This window comes from Xenopus tropicalis, chromosome 6 (assembly GCF_000004195.4).
Source record: "Xenopus tropicalis strain Nigerian chromosome 6, UCB_Xtro_10.0, whole genome shotgun sequence".
NCBI classification, from domain to species: domain Eukaryota; kingdom Metazoa; phylum Chordata; class Amphibia; order Anura; family Pipidae; genus Xenopus; species Xenopus tropicalis.
Window position 1 is genome coordinate 3,310,894 of NC_030682.2, and position 20,482 is coordinate 3,331,375.

The following is a 20,482-nucleotide window of genomic DNA, read 5'->3' on the forward strand; positions in this document are numbered from 1 at the left end:
CTTCCGGTAAATTTTATATAATATCATTATGGATTATTAACTATTTTTTATAATAATTCATATTTTACACTCTCACAAGATACTAATGGTTCCAGTGTATTACACTTTAGGGGTTCCCACCCACATTCCTTAAATTGCTCCTTTCCAGCAACACAGTTGGCATGAATGGGAAGGAAGTGTCCCACAAAGACACAGGTAATGAAAGGAGACCAGGAATGGCCAGTCATATTGGGGTACCCAGAGGGGATAGGGCAAGCTTTATGCAGCTCCTACATTAAAGTAGGCAAGGGCATTTAGATCCATGGGGGGTAGGATGGTGTAATTATTCTACTGCCAGTAGATATTATCCATCTCTCTAGTAGAAGATCATATTGACCAACGATGGTTTCTACCATGCAATGCGTCATTAATTCGTAAGGGCAACATCAGCAATTTTAAACCTAAAACTGCTACGGACACTGCAGTGACGAGTTATTATTTGAAAAGGGACATAACGCTCTGCAACTCAACTCCCGCCGCGGGGTGGGGATATAATTAAACTATTACCCCAGAGAGAAGCCTTTTGGATAAACAAATGAAACACACAGGTACCAGAAGGGTTGAACAATACACAGAGCCTTAAATGCTTCTTGTAACAGCTCTGACTTATAGGCAGTACCAGGTATCAAAATTATTCTTTTCATTTCAGCACAAGCAATAAAGATGAAGCTGTTGGTCGGGCCAGTTTGATTGTAGCTACGTTTATTCGTACAAAGGTATTAAACAGACAGTCTTAACAGAAGCTGATACTACGTCTAAAGGTGGCCATACACGGGCCGACTATAGCTGCCGATATCCGTCCCTTGGACCGATTCGGCAGCTAATCGGCCCGTGTATGGGGAGAGCAGATCGGCCTGGCCGACCGATATCTGGCCTGAAATTGGCCAGATCTCGATCGGCCAGGTTAGAAAATCTGGTCGGATCGGGGACCGCATCGGCTCGTTGATGCGGTCCCCGATCCGACTGCCCCATTGCCGCCCACATAATCCGATCGTCTGGCCCCAGGGCCAAACGATCGGATTATTATTTTTTTTACCTAAATGGTCCCCGATATCGCCCACCCGTAGGTGGGGATATCGGGGGAAGATCCGCTCGCTTGGCGACATCGCCAAGCGAGCGGATCTGCTCGTGTATGGCCACCTTAATGTAACAAGGCTTGTTAGTCTTATAACCCTGAAACACTCTTATCAGTAGTAGCTCTGTTATCGCTAAGAACAGAACAGGCAGAGAGGCCCAGTTAACCAACGCCCATGGGGCAACTTGTCACAAATTCAATGACTCATCAGAATAGGTGTTCAACAGCAAGGAGAAAACATTCTTGTACAAAGTATTTCAAAAACCCCTCTAATATTAAATGATATGAACATGATAGAAACAAGATGGTTCCTGTTTTCTTTCACACTCCCGTACCCCCAGCACATGATTAGTGAGAAGCAGGGGGCACAATAAAGCTGAGTATATCAGTATCATATATTTATATAAGTGGTGGGTGCTGCCCATGGGTGGGGTCCCTGGCCCCAAGTCAGATATTATGGCAGCATTAGTGCCAGGCAGGTATAACCAGTCGGTGTAATGCCCAGCACAGTATAGTGCCAGGTAAATGGGCAATGCTATCCCCCCCATATAATACAATGAAAAAAGCAGATCCTGCGCCCAAAACAGTATAAAATAAAAAGGTAACTCCAAATACATTATACAGGGAAGGTTCTGGTGCAACAAGTGCATTATATACAGTAAATACAATGGGGGCTGCCCCCCCGGTACATCCCATATACTGATATAACCGGCTTGTTCTTTCCCTTTGCTGCACTTGTGCCTTTACCTCCTGTCTTTCTATGAACCCTCTTTTCCCTTCATCAGGAATGTTTTGATATCACAGGTAATTTCTGGTAAATCATCAGGACAGCTGCCCCCTCCCTGCCAGTGACTATCTATGTACCCTAATCAGCACAGCATTATAAAGGGGGGGCACCTTTACGTTAACGTTTAGTATCTTATAGAATGTCCTAACATTGCAATTGGTCTGCATTATTTATTTCTTATAGTTTTATTTAACTATTTCCCTTCCCCTTATACCTATCGCTAACAGAGCTCCCTGGCCCCGCAGTTAGAAAAACTATTGCTCTGTGAACTTACAATTTTATTATTATTATTATCTTTTGTTCCTTATTTTTCTACTCAGCCCCTCTCCTATTCCTGTTTCTCATTTAAACCACTGTTTGGTTCCTAAGGTAAACAAGAGCCTAGCAACTTGATAGCGGCTGAAATTCCAAACTGCAGAGCTGCTGAAACAAAAGCTAAATAACTGAAAAACCACAAGAAATAAATAATGAAAACCAATGGCAAATTGTGTTAGAATATGAGTGTCTATGTGGGTTAATGTAAAGGATAACGACCCGTGTAACTACAGGACAGTTAGCGCCGGTGTAACTACAGGACAGTTAGCGCCGGTGTAACTACAGGACAGTTAGCGCCGGTGTAACTACAGGACAGTTAGCGCCGGTGTAACTACAGGACAGTTAGCGCCGGTGTAACTACAGGACAGTTAGCGCCGGTGTAACTACAGGACAGTTAGCGCCGGTGTAACTACAGGGCAGTTAGCGCCGGTGTAACTACAGGGCAGTTAGCGCCGGTGTAACTACAGGGCAGTTAGCGCCGGTGTAACTACAGGGCAGTTAGCGCCGGTGTAACTACAGGACAGTTAGCGCCGGTGTAACTACAGGGCAGTTACCGCCGGTGTAACTACAGGGCAGTTAGCGCCGGTGTAACTACAGGACAGTTAGCGCCGGTGTAACTACAGGACAGTTAGCGCCGGTGTAACTACAGGGCAGTTAGCGCCGGTGTAACTACAGGGCAGTTAGCGCCGGTGTAACGACAGGGCAGTTAGCGCCGGTGTAACTACAGGACAGTTAGCGCCGGTGTAACTACAGGGCAGTTAGCGCCGGTGTAACGACAGGGCAGTTAGCGCCGGTGTAACTACAGGGCAGTTAGCGCCGGTGTAACGACAGGGCAGTTAGCGCCGGTGTAACTACAGGGCAGTTAGCGCCGGTGTAACGACAGGGCAGTTAGCGCCGGTGTAACTACAGGACAGTTAGCGCCGGTGTAACTACAGGACAGTTAGCGCCGGTGTAACTACAGGACAGTTAGCGCCGGTGTAACTACAGGACAGTTAGCGCCGGTGTAACTACAGGGCAGTTAGCGCCAGTGTAACGACAGGACCGTTAGCGCCAGTGTAACTACAGGACAGTTAGCGCCGGTGTAACGACAGGGCAGTTAGCGCCGGTGTAACTACAGGACAGTTAGCGCCGGTGTAACTACAGGACAGTTAGCGCCGGTGTAACTACAGGACAGTTAGCGCCGGTGTAACTACAGGACAGTTAGCGCCGGTGTAACTACAGGACAGTTAGTGCCAGTGTAACGCTCAGTACAAACACATTGCACATATAGTAGGAAGTTCCCCCCAAACACTGCCAGGAACTCTGGGGCCACACGTCACTCTCAGGTTAAAGCCTTTGGCTGACAGTCCCACAGATAATGTTATGCTTTGGGGCCATAAGGGATCCCTGGCAGAAGTGGGGGGCAACAAAGCAAATGCCAAACCCCACATAATAATAACAAAATGGGCAGGAATGAGGGAAGGGGGGGCATCAGGCCGGGCACACAAACGCTCCCCCCTCCCTGCTCCAACTTCCTCTCATTCTCTGTTTTAAAGTTTCCCTTAAGGACCAAGATTCTCAGATCATTTATGGATTTATGGAGAAACTTTAAAACAGACAATGAGAGGAAGGTCTGGGAGTACAAATTAATGAGAACTTCCAACTCTCTGGAGAAGGGACTGAACCTGGGCCTGGGATTTATGGGCAGTTATATAGATTAGGAACTGCCGGCACCCAGCCAGGAATACCCACATCTGTAGGGGCACTGGGGCAGTTATATAGATTAGGAACTGCCCCCACCCAGCCAGGAATACCCACATCTGTAGGGGCACTGGGGCAGTTATATAGATTAGGAACTGCCAGCACCCAGCCAGGAATACCCACATCTGTAGGGGCACTGGGGCAGTTATATAGATTAGGAACTGCCCCCACCCAGCCAGGAATACCCACATCAGTAGGGGCACTGGGGCAGTTATATAGATTAGGAACTGCCCCACCCAGTCAGGAATACCCACATCTGTAGGGGCACTGGGGCAGTTATATAGATTAGGAACTGCCCCACCCAGCCAGGAATACCCACATCTGTAGGGGCACTGGGGCAGTTATATAGATTAGGAACTGCCCCCACCCAGCCAGGAATACCCACATCTGTAGGGGCACTGGGGCAGTTATATAGATTAGGAACTGCCGGCACCCAGCCAGGAATACCCACATCTGTAGGGGCACTGGGGCAGTTATATAGATTAGGAACTGCCCCCACCCAGCCAGGAATACCCACATCTGTAGGGGCACTGGGGCAGTTATATAGATTAGGAAATGCCCCACCCAGCCAGGAATACCCACATCTGTAGGGGCACTGGGGCAGTTATATAGATTAGGAACTGCCGGCACCCAGCCAGGAATACCCACATCTGTAGGGGCACTGGGGCAGTTATATAGATTAGGAACTGCCAGCACCCAGCCAGGAATACCCACATCTGTAGGGGCACTGGGGCAGTTATATAGATTAGGAACTGCCGGCACCCAGCCAGGAATACCCACATCTGTAGGGGCACTGGGGCAGTTATATAGATTAGGAACTGCCGGCACCCAGCCAGGAATACCCACATCTGTAGGGGCACTGGGGCAGTTATATAGATTAGGAACTGACCCCACCCAGCCAGGAATACCCACATCTGTAGGGGCACTGGGGCAGTTATATAGATTAGGAACTGACCCCACCCAGCCAGGAATACCCACATCTGTAGGGGCACTGGGGCAGTTATATAGATTAGGAACTGCAGGCACCCAGCCAGGAATACCCACATCTGTAGGGGCACTGGGGCAGTTATATAGATTAGGAACTGCCCCACCCAGCCAGGAATACCCACATCTGTAGGGGCACTGGGGCAGTTATATAGATTAGGAACTGCCGGCACCCAGCCAGGAATACCCACATCTGTAGGGGCACTGGGGCAGTTCTATAGATTAGGAACTACCCCCACCCAGCCAGGAATACCCACATCTGTAGGGACACTGGGGCAGTTAATCACATGGAATTCCATTTACTCCCCACTCAGTAACTTACCCTCATTTATATCCAGCACTTTGATCCACATTATCCTGTACCGTATCTGTTTGTCCCTTGCAGGCCCCCGTATATATGACTTTGTTACCACCTTCCACACAGATATTCCTTTTTTCTGGTTATTTGATCCATGAGCTGAATGCTGTATATATATCAGAGAGCAGCACAGCTTCATTGTAATCAGCTTGAAATGGGAACTGGAATGTTCTGGAAGCTATGGGTATCAGAGTTAGCCAATAAGGTATCACCTTTATACCACTTTTGTTATTTTTATTTCAAAAGGGTTACCCTGTCACCTTTTCCTGCTTTTCCCCCAGCAGCTCCAACAGGTAAATGAAATATACAATTTGCCTGTAACAGCAGAGGGGGGTGCAGGTTGGCAGGTTTCATATTGCGATATTTTCCCTGTTTAGCCCCACTCCCTGCCAGAAGTCTTAAACCCCCATGGCCCCCCTGGTTCTGCGCCTGTGAGTAAGGGCCTTGTACCCCAAACATGTCATGTGATTAAACGCACTTTGCAGTATTATCTGCTTTGGCTTTTCTTCTCACATATGGTCAAGTTTTACTTAGAAGATATACGGCTGGATGGGATGGGAAAAAGGAAGAAAATATATATGCCAATCCACACTCACAGCACACCCCGGCCTTTCCACTCTGTTCCACCTGGTGCCCAGTATTTAAAGAGACGTCGGTACTCTCCCCCACGATCCAAATAGCACAAAATACCGGCACAACAGGATTTGTTTTAGTGGGATAAACCCTGCTGATTTAATAGTAGCAAAGCATGTAACGTTTCGGGGGCACGCCCCTTCATCAGACATAACGACCAGTGCAGCAGTGCAGTATTTAAAGTGTAGCAGCAATGACATCACACATTTAATTAACTCATTTGTTCCCAATAAAATACATAAAAACTAAGGGGTTAATTAGTCCATAGTCCAAAGTCCTTTACCCCTTGTGCTAATTTGAAAAATACCACCTGTAAAAAAACAATGCAGTATTTGAACTATAGCAGCAATGATATCACATATTTAATTAATTCATTTGTTCCTGATACAATACATGGAAACTCAAGGGTTAATTAATCCCTAGTCCAAAACCCATTATCATTTGTGCTATGTGTGAAATTTACCACCTAAGTGAATAGACACTGAAACCAAACAATGTTGCAACAAAGCAACTTTGAAAAATGTGTCAAATAACATTTACATGTAACCAAGGAACTTAATAGGGAATAAAGTAACTACTTTACCCTACATGACAGAAGGTGTAGAATCTGTCCCTGGTATATTCCAAATTCATCTCTGCAAATAAATAAAATAACATTAATCATAAATAACACAACATTTTACAAGAAACAAGTCAAATTAAACTCTTCATTAAGGCCCCGGGGGACCCTAGGGTAAAGTAGTTACTTTATTCCCTATTAAGTTCCTTGGTTACATGAAAATGTTATTTGCAACATTTTTCAAAGTTGCTTTGTTGAAACATTGTTTGGTTTCAGTATCTATTCACTTAGGTGGTAACTTTCACACATAGCACAAATGATAATGGGTTTTGGACTAGGGATTAATTAACCCTTGAGTTTCTATGTATTGTATCAGGAACAAATGAATTAATTAAATGTGTGATATCATTGCTGCTATAGTTCAAATACTGCATTGTTTTTGTACAGGTGGTATTTTTCAAATTAGCACAAGGGGTAAAGGACTTTGGACTATGGACTAATTAACCCCTTAGTTTTTATGTATTTTATTGGGAACAAATGAGTTAATTAAATGTTAATTGCTGCTACAGTTTAAATATTGCACTGCTGCACTGGTCGTTATGTCTGACGAAGGGGCGTGCCCCCGAAACGTTACATGCTTTGCTACTATTAAATCAGCAGGGTTTATCCTGCTTAAACAAATCCTGTTGTGCCGGTATTTTGTGCTATTTAAAAAGGAAGAAAAGCCTCTCTATAAGTTATTTGTGTATGGAAGTGGCTTATAATATGCAATAGTTGCCATAATCACATATGGTTAAATAACGATCCCTTGGGGCAGTTCCTGCACATTAAAGGGGACATATTGTGTGAAAATCAATATTGTGCCAATGAATTGTACTCATCTAAATATAGAAGGAATGTGCTTTAAATAGTAGTGTTTCTGGCTGATTTATTGAAAATTTTTCTAAAAACCCCACTAGCCCCGCCCATCTGTTCCACTTCCTGCTGCCTCCTTTCCCAGGCTGTACAGGGGGGGCGGCGGCACTGTAGGATAGGAACCAATCAGCAGCTAGGCTGACCTGATAGGGGACTGAAGCCTGTCTGTGCTTGTGTGTGTCACGGTCAGTATCCCAAAACTCAGAACAGGCTCCAAGGGTCCGGTCTCGGCTCACGCTTCTGCCTATAACCGCCGCCTTTCACGTCGGGAGGAGCCCTTCGCTACTCGGATGCCACCAGGTCTTATTGTGAGAGACCCAAGGAGAGAGTTCTGAGCAAGCACGGGAACCAATCGTATGACAGGTAGATGGGGAACACTTCAGAGTGGTCAGGGGAGGCCGGAGTCAGCAACGATCAAGCAGCGCAGTACAGAATCAGAATCCAAGAGAATAGTCAGACAGGCAGAGGTCGGTTCAGGCAGCAGACAAGGAGGGTCAAAAACAGGCAAAAGGTCAATACAGGCAGCAGGCAAGAGAGGTCAGGAACAGGCAAGGTCAAGAACACAGCAGAACAGCAGGATAATCGCACCCAGGAAGTAACCAGAGGTAAAACCTACGTTGGGCAATAGTTTCCATTCAGTGAGCGCTTAAATATTAGAATTTTGGCGCCGAAATGACGTCATGCGCGCGCCGGCGACAGACGCTAGTGCGCATGCGCGCGCATCAGGAGCGCGCATGCGCATAAACAGCAGAGCGAGGCGCGCGCGCGCCTAGAAGGCATCGGCGGGCGTCCCCGCACCGGAGGAGGCGGCGGGCGTCCCCGCCGCCCCACTAGACCACCACTAGACCCCTCCAGAGGGGGCCACCGGACCCCTAGGCTTATCAGGGAACCTGACGTGGAATTGTCGAACAAGACGATCTGCCCGAACATCAGAGGCTGGAACCCACGACCTCTCTTCGGGGCCATAACCTTTCCAATGTACCAGGTATTGTAGCCTACCCCTAGAGAGGCGGGAGTCCACTAACCTTTGTATCGCATACTCGGCCTGTCCTTCAACAGAAACGGGAGGAGGAGGAGACATCTGCCGAACCACTCTAGCAGGTTTTAATAAAGAGACATGGAAGGAATTAGAAATTTTGAGTTCAGGAGGGAGCTCTAATCGGACCGTATTGGGGTTAATAACTTCAGATACAGAAAAGGGACCAATATATTTGGGTGCAAATTTAGAAGAAGAAACCTTCAGAGGGACATTTCTGGAAGAAAGCCAAACTTTATCACCAACCTGATATTCTGGCGATGCTTTATGATGTTTATCGAAGGCTTTCTTTTGAATAGCTACTGCGGTGGATAATGACTCTTGGACTCTTTGCCAAATGCTGGAGAACTGATTGACCAAGGAATCCACCGCAGGCACATCAGAAGATGTGGTTGAGAAAGAGAACACTCTGGGATGATACCCAAAGACCACAAAAAATGGAGACTCTCCAGTGAATGAGTGAGTAGAATTATTGAATGCGAACTCCGCGCAAGGAAGAAACTCAGCCCAAAGGGATTGGTTACTGGAGATATAACACCTGAGGTACTGCTCCAGAGACTGATTTGTCCTTTCCGTCTGTCCATTGGTCTGTGGATGATAAGCAGAAGAGAAGGACAAATCTGTACCCATCAGAGAACAGAAGGCCCGCCAAAATTTTGAAACAAATTGAACTCCTCTATCAGAGACAATGTTCTGTGGGGCACCATGGAGCCTAAAAATATCAGTCAGAAAACGTTCTGCAAGAGATTTTGCAGATGGGAGGACGGGGAGGGGAATAAAATGAGACATTTTACTAAAGCGGTCCACAACCACCCATATGACAGAATTCCCCTTGGAAGGAGGCAAGTCTACAATGAAGTCCATGGAAATGTGAGTCCACGGCCTTTCGGGAATTGGCAGAGATTGTAGCAGACCCTGGGGCAAAGACCTGGAGGGTTTAGAGCGTTGACAAATTGGACAGGTGTCAACATAATTATTAACATCTTTTCTTAAAGTTGGCCACCAAAGGGTGCGGGACAAAAGAGAACAAGTTTTATAGCGCCCAGGATGCCCAGCCAACTTAGAATCGTGGGCTTCTAAAAAAACCGCCTCACGGAGGTTTTCTGGAACAAACAACTTCCCCGGGGGTAGGTTGGGAGGAGAGTTGTCCTGGACCTTAGACAAAGAAGAAAGTAAATTTGGACTTAGGGCTGCTACAATTAACTCTTTAGGAACAATAGAATCAGGTTGACACTTCTCCTGTGGATTGGAATCAAAACTTCTAGGCATCAGCTTTAACATTCTTTTCGCCAGGTCTATAGGTTATAATAAAATTAAAATGAGAAAAGAATAATGCCCACCTAGCTTGTCTAGGATTTAACCGCTTAGCAGATTCAATATATAAGAGGTTCTTGTGGTCTGTGATTACTGTAACTACATGTTTTGCTCCTTCCAAAAGGTGTCTCCACTCTGTGAATGCTAGTTTTATGGCCAGTAATTCCCTGTTACCAATATCATAATTCATCTCGGTGGGAGAAAACTTTTTGGAAAAGAAACCACACGGGTGAACCTTATTGGTTACAGGGTGACGTTGGGACAGGATCGCCCCAGCCCCAACCTCAGAAGCATCTACTTCCACTAGAAAAGGGAGAGCCGAATCAGGGTGCAAGAGTACAGAAGCAGAAATAAAAGCTTCTTTTAGCTTTTTGAAGGCAGTAAGGGCCTCTACTGACCAAATACTTGGGTCAACTCCCTTTTTAGTGAGAGCAGGTAAAACCTACGTTGGGCAATAGTTTCCATTCAGTGAGCGCTTAAATATTTGCATTTTGGCGCCGAAATGACGTCATGCGCGCGCCGGCGACAGACGCTAGTGCGCATAAACAGCAGAGCGAGGCGCGCGCGCACCTAGAAGGCATCGGTGGGCGTCCCCGCACCGGAGGAGGTCCCCGCCGCCCCACTAGACCACCAGGTATTGTTACAGTGTGACTGTAGGGCTGTGATTGGCTACAGTTACAGATTAATAACAAAGCCTACATTATAGCTACCGACAAACACAGAACATGGGGGTCTGGTTCCTTTTCTCTAACCAGCTGATCATGGCTCCCTCTGGCCTGTAGCCCCCACATCCCCCCCGGTCACTTCTGATGCTCCTCCCAGATGCTCCTCCCCCCTGACTACTGCCCAGCCCACATTTATACACCTTTCAGCCACTGCCCCACATACCAACTGATCAGATGGGGCTGATAAGAGCCACACCCGCCTTTGTTCAGTAACTAATGAGAAGGCTTCTCCCATACAGTAATGAGTGTTTATGGCTCCTGTAGCAGCCGCACTGTCCCACCCCCATCCCCAGAAATACCCTTTCATATGGGGATTTGGCTCCGGGTGTAACTTGGGCAACTGGTTTATAGTAATCAGTAGAACTCCCCCATACTCAGTGTGTAACACATAAATATGTATAGAGACACAAACACATATGTATATAACACAAATAATGGCTCCCAAGATGAGCAATTTCTTACAAATCCCCCCCTAGAGGGCGAAGGACTTTACAAGGAAAGAGCCCCCTAAATACAAAAAGGTATAACATTCAGGGACCCCCATTAATGTATAATATGTATTTGTGCTGAAAGTGAAAGGAGAGACCCAAATTATATAACACTCACACAGGCTTAAGTTTTGGGGTACTGTGAGGTAAGTATTAACCTAATTATAAAAACACTCCCAGTTGTTCCTACTCATAATTGTAACCCTTCTGCCAGTTAGAAAATCCCACACACTTTTAGAGGCTTTGTTTCCAGCTCATTTTGCTGCATTGTCTGTGCGCTGTACCCCCCCTTACCCACCTTATTCTGCCCCCCCATGTCTGGGCTGGATCCCATCTCAGGCCCCTGCAGTAACCCATGGCCTTTACACTTTGCTGCACTGTCTGTGCGCTGTACCCCCCCTTACCCACCTTATTCTGCCCCCCCCCATGTCTGGGCTGGATCCCATCTCAGGCCCCTGCAGTAACCCATGGCCTTTACACTTTGCTGCTCTGTCTGTGCGCTGTACCCCCCCTTACCCACCTTATTCTGCCCCCCCATGTCTGGGCTGGATCCCATCTCAGGCCCCTGCAGTAACCCATGGCCTTTACACTTTGCTGCACTGTCTGTGCGCTGTACCCCCCCTTACCCACCTTATTCTGCCCCCCATGTCTGGGCTGGATCCCATCTCAGGCCCCTGCACTAACCCATGGCCTTTACACTTTGGTGTGTGCAACACCCAACACATTTTGCTTACCCCAGTTCCCATATGAAAGAGACCCCACAGGGAAAACACTTTATTGCTGGGGGGCAGGGTGAGAATCTCTGCAGCACATTTTATTAATCAGCATAGCTGGGATTAGCCCCTCAATTCAGGGATAGGTGTGACCATAACCAATACTGACTGCAGGGAATTAAACAGATACACTTCTGTAACCCTATCCTCACCGCTTCTGGCACTGACAGTGTTACACTCCCCGAGTGGCGCTTACCTGAGGGCACAGGACAAGCCTGAATCACTCGGCAGTGTTATTGGGAGAGACTGAGTACCTGGTACTTATTAGCACAGCGCCCCCTAGTGGGAGTGCACCTACGGGTGGCCCCACTAGGAACAATAATAATGCACACACAGTACTTGATAAACGAAATAACTTTTATCTGAAATAAAGGGGAAACTAATACAGATAACGCTACTATCAAAGTGGCAATAAGGGCCTTACTAACTGCCCCTGCCCGCGCAAGCTGTCTCACTCACTGTGTAACGTCCTTTAGCTCAGTCCAAAGGGAACAGTCTATATACTGTAACTCTTCCAGCGCTCCTTTATTACTGTCACTTTAATTATACTCACTCCAGGGATCTCTTTGGGTGATTCACACAGAACCTTCAGGCGAGTCCAGCACCTACAGACACGCAGTGTGATTAACAGCCCCTTTAGCTACTCAGATGGGCTCCCCCTGCAGGCGAGTCCGGCACGTACAGACACGCAGTGAGACTACTAGCCCCTTTAGCTACTCAGATGGGATCCCCCTGCAGGTGATTCCGGCACCTACAGACCTGCAGTGTGACTACCAGCCCCTTTAGCTACTCAGATGGGCTCCCCCTGCAGGCGAGTCCGGCACCTACAGACCTGCAGTGCAACTACTAGCCCCTTTAGCTACTCAGATGGGCTCCCCCTGCAGGTGATTCCGGCACCTACAGACCTGCAGTGTGACTACCAGCCCCTTTAGCTACTCAGATGGGCTCCCCCTGCAGGTGAGTCCGGCACCTACAGACCTGCAGTGTGACTACTAGCCCCTTTAGTTACTCAGATGGGCTCCCCCTGCAGGCAAGTCCAGCACCTACAGACACACAGTTGGACTACTAGCCCCTTTAGCTACTCAGATGGGCTCCCCCTGCAGGTGAGTCCGGCACCTACAGACAAACAGTGAGACTACTAGCCCCTTTAGCTACTCAGATGGGCTCCCCCTACAGGTGAGTCCGGCACCTACAGACACACAGTGGGACTACTAGCCCCTTTAGCTACTCAGATGGGCTCCCCCTGCAGGTGAGTCCGGCACCTACAGACAAACAGTGAGACTACTAGCCCCTTTAGCTACTCAGATGGGCTCCCCCTGCAGGTGAGTCCGGCACCTACAGACAAACAGTGAGACTACTAGCCCCTTTAGCTACTCAGATGGGCTCCCCCTGCAGGTGAGTCCGGCACCTACAGACAAACAGTGAGACTACTAGCCCCTTTAGCTACTCAGATGGGCTCCCCCTACAGGTGAGTCCGGCACCTACAGACCTGCAGTGTGACTACCAGCCCCTTTAGCTACTCAGATGGGCTCCCCCTGCAGGTGAGTCCGGCACCTACAGACCTGCAGTGCAACTACTAGCCCCTTTAGCTACTCAGATGGGCTCCCCCTGCAGGTGAGTCCGGCACCTACAGACCTGCAGTGTGACTACTAGCCCCTTTAGTTACTCAGATGGGCTCCCCCTGCAGGCAAGTCCAGCACCTACAGACACACAGTGGGACTACTAGCCCCTTTAGCTACTCAGATGGGCTCCCCCTGCAGGTGAGTCCGGCACCTACAGACCTGCAGTGTGACTACCAGCCCCTTTAGCTACTCAGATGGGCTCCCCCTGCAGGTGAGTCCGGCACCTACAGACCTGCAGTGTGACTACTAGCCCCTTTAGTTACTCAGATGGGCTCCCCCTGCAGGCAAGTACAGCACCTACAGACACACAGTGGGACTACTAGCCCCTTTAGCTACTCAGATGGGCTCCCCCTGCAGGTGAGTCTGGCACCTACAGACATGCAGTGTGACTACTAGCCCCTTTAGTTACTCAGATGGGCTCCCCCTGCAGGAAAGTCCGGCACCTACAGACACACAGTGGGACTACTAGCCCCTTTAGCTACTCAGATGGGCTCCCCCTGCAGGCAAGTCTGGCACCTACAGACACACAGTGGGACTACTAGCCCCTTTAGCTACTCAGATGGGCTCCCCCTGCAGGTGAGTCTGGCACCTACAGACATGCAGTGTGACTACTAGCCCCTTTAGCTACTCAGATGGGCTCCCCCTGCAGGTGAGTCTGGCACCTACAGACATGCAGTGAGACTACTAGCCCCTTTAGCTACTCAGATGGGCTCCCCCTGCAGGCAAGTACAGCACCTACAGACACACAGTGGGACTACTAGCCCCTTTAGCTACTCAGATGGGCTCCCCCTGCAGGCAAGTACAGCACCTACAGACACACAGTGGGACTACTAGCCCCTTTAGCTACTCAGATGGGCTCCCCCTGCAGGTGAGTCCAGCACGTACAGACATGCAGTGAGACTACCAGCCCCTTTAGCTACTCAGATGGGCTCCCCCTGCAGGCGAGTGCGGCACCTACAGACCTGCAGTGTGACTACTAGCCCCTTTAGTTACTCAGATGGGCTCCCCCTGCAGGCAAGTCCGGCACCTACAGACACACAGTGGGACTACTAGCCCCTTTAGCTACTCAGATGGGCTCCCCCTGCAGGTGAGTCTGGCACCTACAGACATACAGTGTGACTACTAGCCCCTTTAGCTACTCAGATGGGCTCCCCCTGCAGGTGAGTCTGGCACCTACAGACATGCAGTGAGACTACTAGCCCCTTTATCTACTCAGATGGGCTCCCCCTGCAGGCAAGTCCGGGAACCTACAGACACACAGTGGGACTACTAGCCCCTTTAGCTACTCAGATGGGCTCCCCCTGCAGGCAAGTCCAGCACCTACAGACACACAGTGGGACTACTAACCCCTTTAGCTACTCAGATGGGCTCCCCCTGCAGGTGAGTCTGGCACCTACAGACATGCAGTGTGACTACTAGCCCCTTTAGCTACTCAGATGGGCTACCCCTGCAGGCAAGTCCAGCACCTACAGACACACAGTGGGACTACTAGCCCCTTTAGTTACTCAGATGGGCTCCCCCTGCAGGTGAGTCTGGCACCTACAGACATGCAGTGTGACTACTAGCCCCTTTAGCTACTCAGATGGGCTCCCCCTGCAGGTGAGTCTGGCACCTACAGATATGCAGTGCGACTACTAGCCCCTTTAGCTACTCATATGGGCTCCCCCTGCAGGTGAGTCCAGCACTTACAGACATGCAGTGCGACTACTAGCCCCTTTAGCTACTCAGATTGGCTCCCCCTGCAGGTGAGTCCAGCACGTACAGACATGCAGTGAGACTACTAGCCCCTTTAGCTACTCAGATGGGATCCCCCTGCAGGTGAGTCCGGCACCTACAGACATGCAGTGAGACTACTAGCCCCTTTAGCTACTCAGATGGGATCCCCCTGCAGGTGAGTCCGGCACCTACAGACATGCAGTGAGACTACCAGCCCCTTTAGCTACTCAGATGGGCTCCCCCTGCAGGCAAGTCCAGCACCTACAGACACACAGTGGGACTACTAGCCCCTTTAGCTACTCAGATGGGCTCCCCCTGCAGGTGAGTCTGGCACCTACAGACATGCAGTGTGACTACTAGCCCCTTTAGCTACTCAGATGGGCTCCCCCTGCAGGCAAGTCCAGCACCTACAGACACACAGTGGGACTACTAGCCCCTTTAGCTACTCAGATGGGCTCCCCCTGCAGGTGAGTCTGGCACCTACAGACATGCAGTGTGACTACTAGCCCGTTTAGCTACTCAGATGGGCTCCCCCTGCAGGTGAGTCTGGCACCTACAGACATGCAGTGCGACTACTAGCCCCTTTAGCTACTCAGATGGGCTCCCCCTGCAGGTGAGTCCAGCACTTACAGACATGCAGTGCGACTACTAGCCCCTTTAGCTACTCAGATTGGCTCCCCCTGCAGGTGAGTCCAGCACGTACAGACATGCAGTGCGACTACTAGCCCCTTTAGCTACTCAGATGGGCTCCCCCTGCAGGTGAGTCCAGCACTTACAGACATGCAGTGCGACTACTAGCCCCTTTAGCTACTCAGATTGGCTCCCCCTGCAGGTGAGTCCAGCATGTACAGACATGCAGTGAGACTACTAGCCCCTTTAGCTACTCAGATGGGCTCCCCCTGCAGGTGAGTCCAGCACTTACAGACATGCAGTGCGACTACTAGCCCCTTTAGCTACTCAGATTGGCTCCCCCTGCAGGTGAGTCCAGCACGTACAGACCTGCAGTGAGACTACTAGCCCCTTTAGCTACTCAGATGGGCTCCCCCTGCAGGTGAGTCCAGCACGTACAGACCTGCAGTGAGACTACTAGCCCCTTTAGCTACTCAGATTGGCTCCCCCTGCAGGTGAGTCCAGCACGTACAGACCTGCAGTGAGACTACTAGCCCCTTTAGCTACTCAGATGGGCTCCCCCTGCAGGTGAGTCCGGCACCTACAGACATGCAGTGAGACTACTAGCCCCTTTAGCTACTCAGATGGGCTCCCCCTGCAGGTGAGTCCGGCACCTACAGACATACAGTGAGACTACTAGCCCCTTTAGCTACTCAGATGGGCTCCCCCTGCAGGTGAGTCCGGCACCTACAGACATGCAGTGAGACTACTAGCCCCTTTAGCTACTCAGATGGGCTCCCCCTGCAGGTGAGTCCAGCACCTACAGACCTGCAGTGTGACTACTAGCCCCTTTAGCTACTCAGATGGGCTCCCCCTGCAGGTGAGTCCGGCACCTACAGACCTGCAGTGAGACTACTAGCCCCTTTAGCTACTCAGATGGGCTCCCCCTGCAGGTGAGTCCGGCACCTACAGACATGCAGTGAGACTACTAGCCCCTTTAGCTACTCAGATGGGCTCCCCCTGCAGGTGAGTCCGGCACCTACAGACATGCAGTGAGACTACTAGCCCCTTTAGCTACTCAGATGGGCTCCCCCAGCAGGTGTTTGTTCCCCCAGTCAGGACTCCTCACAGGATCTCTGTCTCTCCAGGTAGAGGATCTGCCTTCCCTGTACCAGCGTGTGCCAAAGGCCAGCTTCTCTTTGTGCTGCTCCTCTCTCTGAGCCCACGTGCAGCTTCTGGAGCTCTGGGACTTTTTTCTCTCCTCCCCCTGACTTCCTCTCCCAGGCTGCTTTGCAACTTCCTGCAGCCCTGAGCTTGCTGTTCAGCTTGTTGCTAGGCAGCAGCTCACAGCACAAAGTCTCAGTGCTGCCCCCTACAGGGAACAGCAGCAGGAGGGGGGTAAGTGCAGGGACCCAGCAAAACCTCCCTACACTACACTAACGTGTGCAGCACTATCTGAGCCCAATCACTAGTGAGATGTTTGTCATCTTTGTCTCAGTATTTCCCCTCAGTTTCCTGCCTGATCATCTGAAATAGAGCAACATAGATGTAAGGAGCCTCATTGTCAGGCCCAGTGGGTTTGTTGTTGGGACAGACAGACCCTAAACATAAACAAAGTAGAACATTTGCTGTAAGTAGAAATGTATAGAACAGACTGGGCTGGTAACTATAATACAGACTAGTAGAGTGAAGTGGTTTAAACGCCTTGAGAGCTTTACACACATCAAACTCCTCATACAAACAACAAAAGACAGAAATAAACTCCAGACTGAATGCTGCTTTGCTACAGACACACATAACATATATGGAGGGAACCAAGCAGTGCGCAGTCTGTGTACAAATGGCACAAACATGTTGCTGCTAATGCAAAGGGTAAAGAAACAAAATCATATAAAAAAATTCATATTGTGCCTCAGAGCTTTTTACTCTCCTATTAAACTAAAGCAGCAGCCATTTTACTCCCTCACAGTGCAGCTCATTCTAACTATTAAAAAACAGATTTTTTTGAATTTGTATAACCTGACTGTACCAACCCAATTTAGAGGCTTCTCCTTATGTGTAAAAAGGAAAACAAAACATATAAGTAAGGGCCTCTATAATGTTTCCCACAGGACAGGGTCAGGCACGGAATTCTCCTTCACATAATCTTCAAATCTTTAGTTTATCCTGTAAAACATAAACTCGGTGAAGGGAAAGAGTCAGGGCATATTCCCATTGTGTTTCCCTCTATTCCCATTGGCCCTTCTCCCTTTCATTTGGGAAAGCTCTAATTGGATACTTTCCAGCTCATGTTTAAATGCCCCCCATGCAGTTTGGGGGTTGGAGTTCCCTGCACTCAGCCTTTCTCTCTGAGTTGTAAGAAGCTGATATGGGATCCATGTATTCCCATTCCTACTTTTCTTTTGCAATCCCCACCTAGAGGAATTCCCAATCTCTCTCTCATTGTACCAGTTATTATCCCAATAATAGTGTTTTAGGGTACAATACCCGGCTATGTGCCCAACTCTGGAACACACACGGCACCCAAACACTTTCTTTCCTGTATGTGTGTAACTGAATTGTTACAAGTCTGTGTTGCAGGGCCAAGTGTGCTCAACCCAACAAGTTTGAGCAGAGGGGGGGATATGTAACATGGTTGGGAAAATCATAGAAGGAAAGTATATCCCTCCCAGAATCCTCTATGAAGCAGCACAAAGGGCTGTGAAATTAAGGGCCTGAGCAGCTGTGAGGGCTGATTAGCCTCACCTGTCATTAAAGGAGAAGGAAAGGCTAATAAAGAGTTAATCCCAAGCTGCAGGCATACCCTCAGTTCTCCCAATAGTGTCCTTAAGTCTCCCCATATTTCTCGCGTTCAGAAGATCAGAAGCCAAACAGGAAGAAAAAATGCTGAGCTGTTTAAAGAAAGTTCCCATAATGCCTCACTCCTGCACAGACACCGGGACCAAGTGAACATGCTCAGTTAGTAAGACTATGAGTCAGCTTCCTGCTGATTGGCTCAGATCCACATTCCTAAGGGGGGGAGTGAGTTCTTAGCATTCTTGAGGGAGGGGGGTGCAAGAGTGAGCTGCGTGTCTCTGGCACAGGAATTACAGACACAACTAACCTTTTTTCAGAGAAGTCAGTGCAGCGTTTCTGTAAGTGCTTATGGCTGTATTTACACAGACCTTTCTGATAAATCTACTGAGTTTGTACCTTTCCTTCTCCTTTAAAAGTTGGCTCCAAGGGGAGTGTCTGGGCGGCTCTGGAACTGGAACTGCAGGGTGGAACGTATCCTACTTGGGGAAAAGTGTGTTTGGAACCTGTTGGGAACTGTTTGCTGCACAGTTTCCTCTGAGCCGGAGGGATATTTACCCACAGAGGGGGACGGCCTAGTAGCCAGGCCCGGCTACTGTATCTGCCCTAAAGCCTGAGGGACTGATGTGCAGCCGCTTCTGAGAGAGCCCAGGAATCCTACAAAGACTGTGAGTGTAACCTGCATTTCCCTATACTGGCTTATTCTGCCCCAGGGCGGCTGTGAGTGCCCCTGGGAAGGGCAGTTTCAGCCAGACTGATACTTTTTGGTTTTATTCGGGATATCGGCTGTATGAACTTTTATTTTCTGTCAAACCTGCTGCGTTACATAAACTCCCCCCAGAATTCAGCTGGAACCCTGTGTCCCTGTCTCTTACCTGAAAGGAGCTGCCGCTTCTACCGAAAGAGCTAAATCCCCACTGTAAGATTTGACTATATATCTATATCAATAATAATATAATATTATAATATAATTACCCCTCTTACTAGGGTTCCGGTTCTTTTGAGAAGCAGACAAATAACCCACACCAATAAGTGTATATATAAATGAATATATTGAGTAGCAAATCAATGGATTGTTACAATGAAAGGATTAGTTAACAAAACAATATATTTACATTATTTACAGTTACAGATTAATAACAAGCCTACATTATTATAGCTACTGACAAACACAGAACATGGGGGTCAGGTTCCTTTTCTCTTGCCATGGCCTCCTCTGGTCTGTCTCACATCCCCCCGGTCACTTCTGGTGCAGTTCTCCCCAGGTTGTTCCCCCCCAGGTTCTTCCCCCAGGTTGCTCTGCCCAGCCCACATTTACACCTTTCAGCCCCTGCCCCCCACATACCAACTGATCAGATGGGGTTGATAAAAACCACACCTTGCCCATTGGTCAGTAACTGTTGAGTTTTATGGCTTCTCACAGCCGCACTGTCCCACCATCCACAGAAACACCCTTTGATATGGAGATTTGGCTTCAGGTGTAACTTGAATAACTGGTTTATAATAATCAGTAGAACACAAACACATATATATATACATATATCACAAATAATGGCACCCAAGATGAATTATTTCTTACACCACACTAAGAAACACCCAGCGCTGGAACCCAAAGCAATTATAAGCAGGGCAGGCCCTTCCAAGGTTATTGGGAAAGTACAATGATTCAGAGCACAAAACCCCTTTGGCATGCATGCTGGGTGCCAGCGCTGGGTGTTTGTGAGACTGTTTGGGAGGGAGCCGACCCCCCCAGCGTCTGTGCACCAAGCGTCACTGTTGGGAGAGCCAGGGGGTGCGGGTAAGAGTTTTATTTTTGTAATTATTCTGTAACTCCCTGTATCTGGGCTTAATATGTGATTCCTACATATTCCCCCTCCCTCTCACTCACCCCCGGCCCAGAATGCACTTCCCCAGCCCCATTATACAGGGACCCCCCTCATTATGTGATTCCTACATAATCCCCCCTCTCCCGGCCCAGAATGCACTCCCCCAGCCCCATTA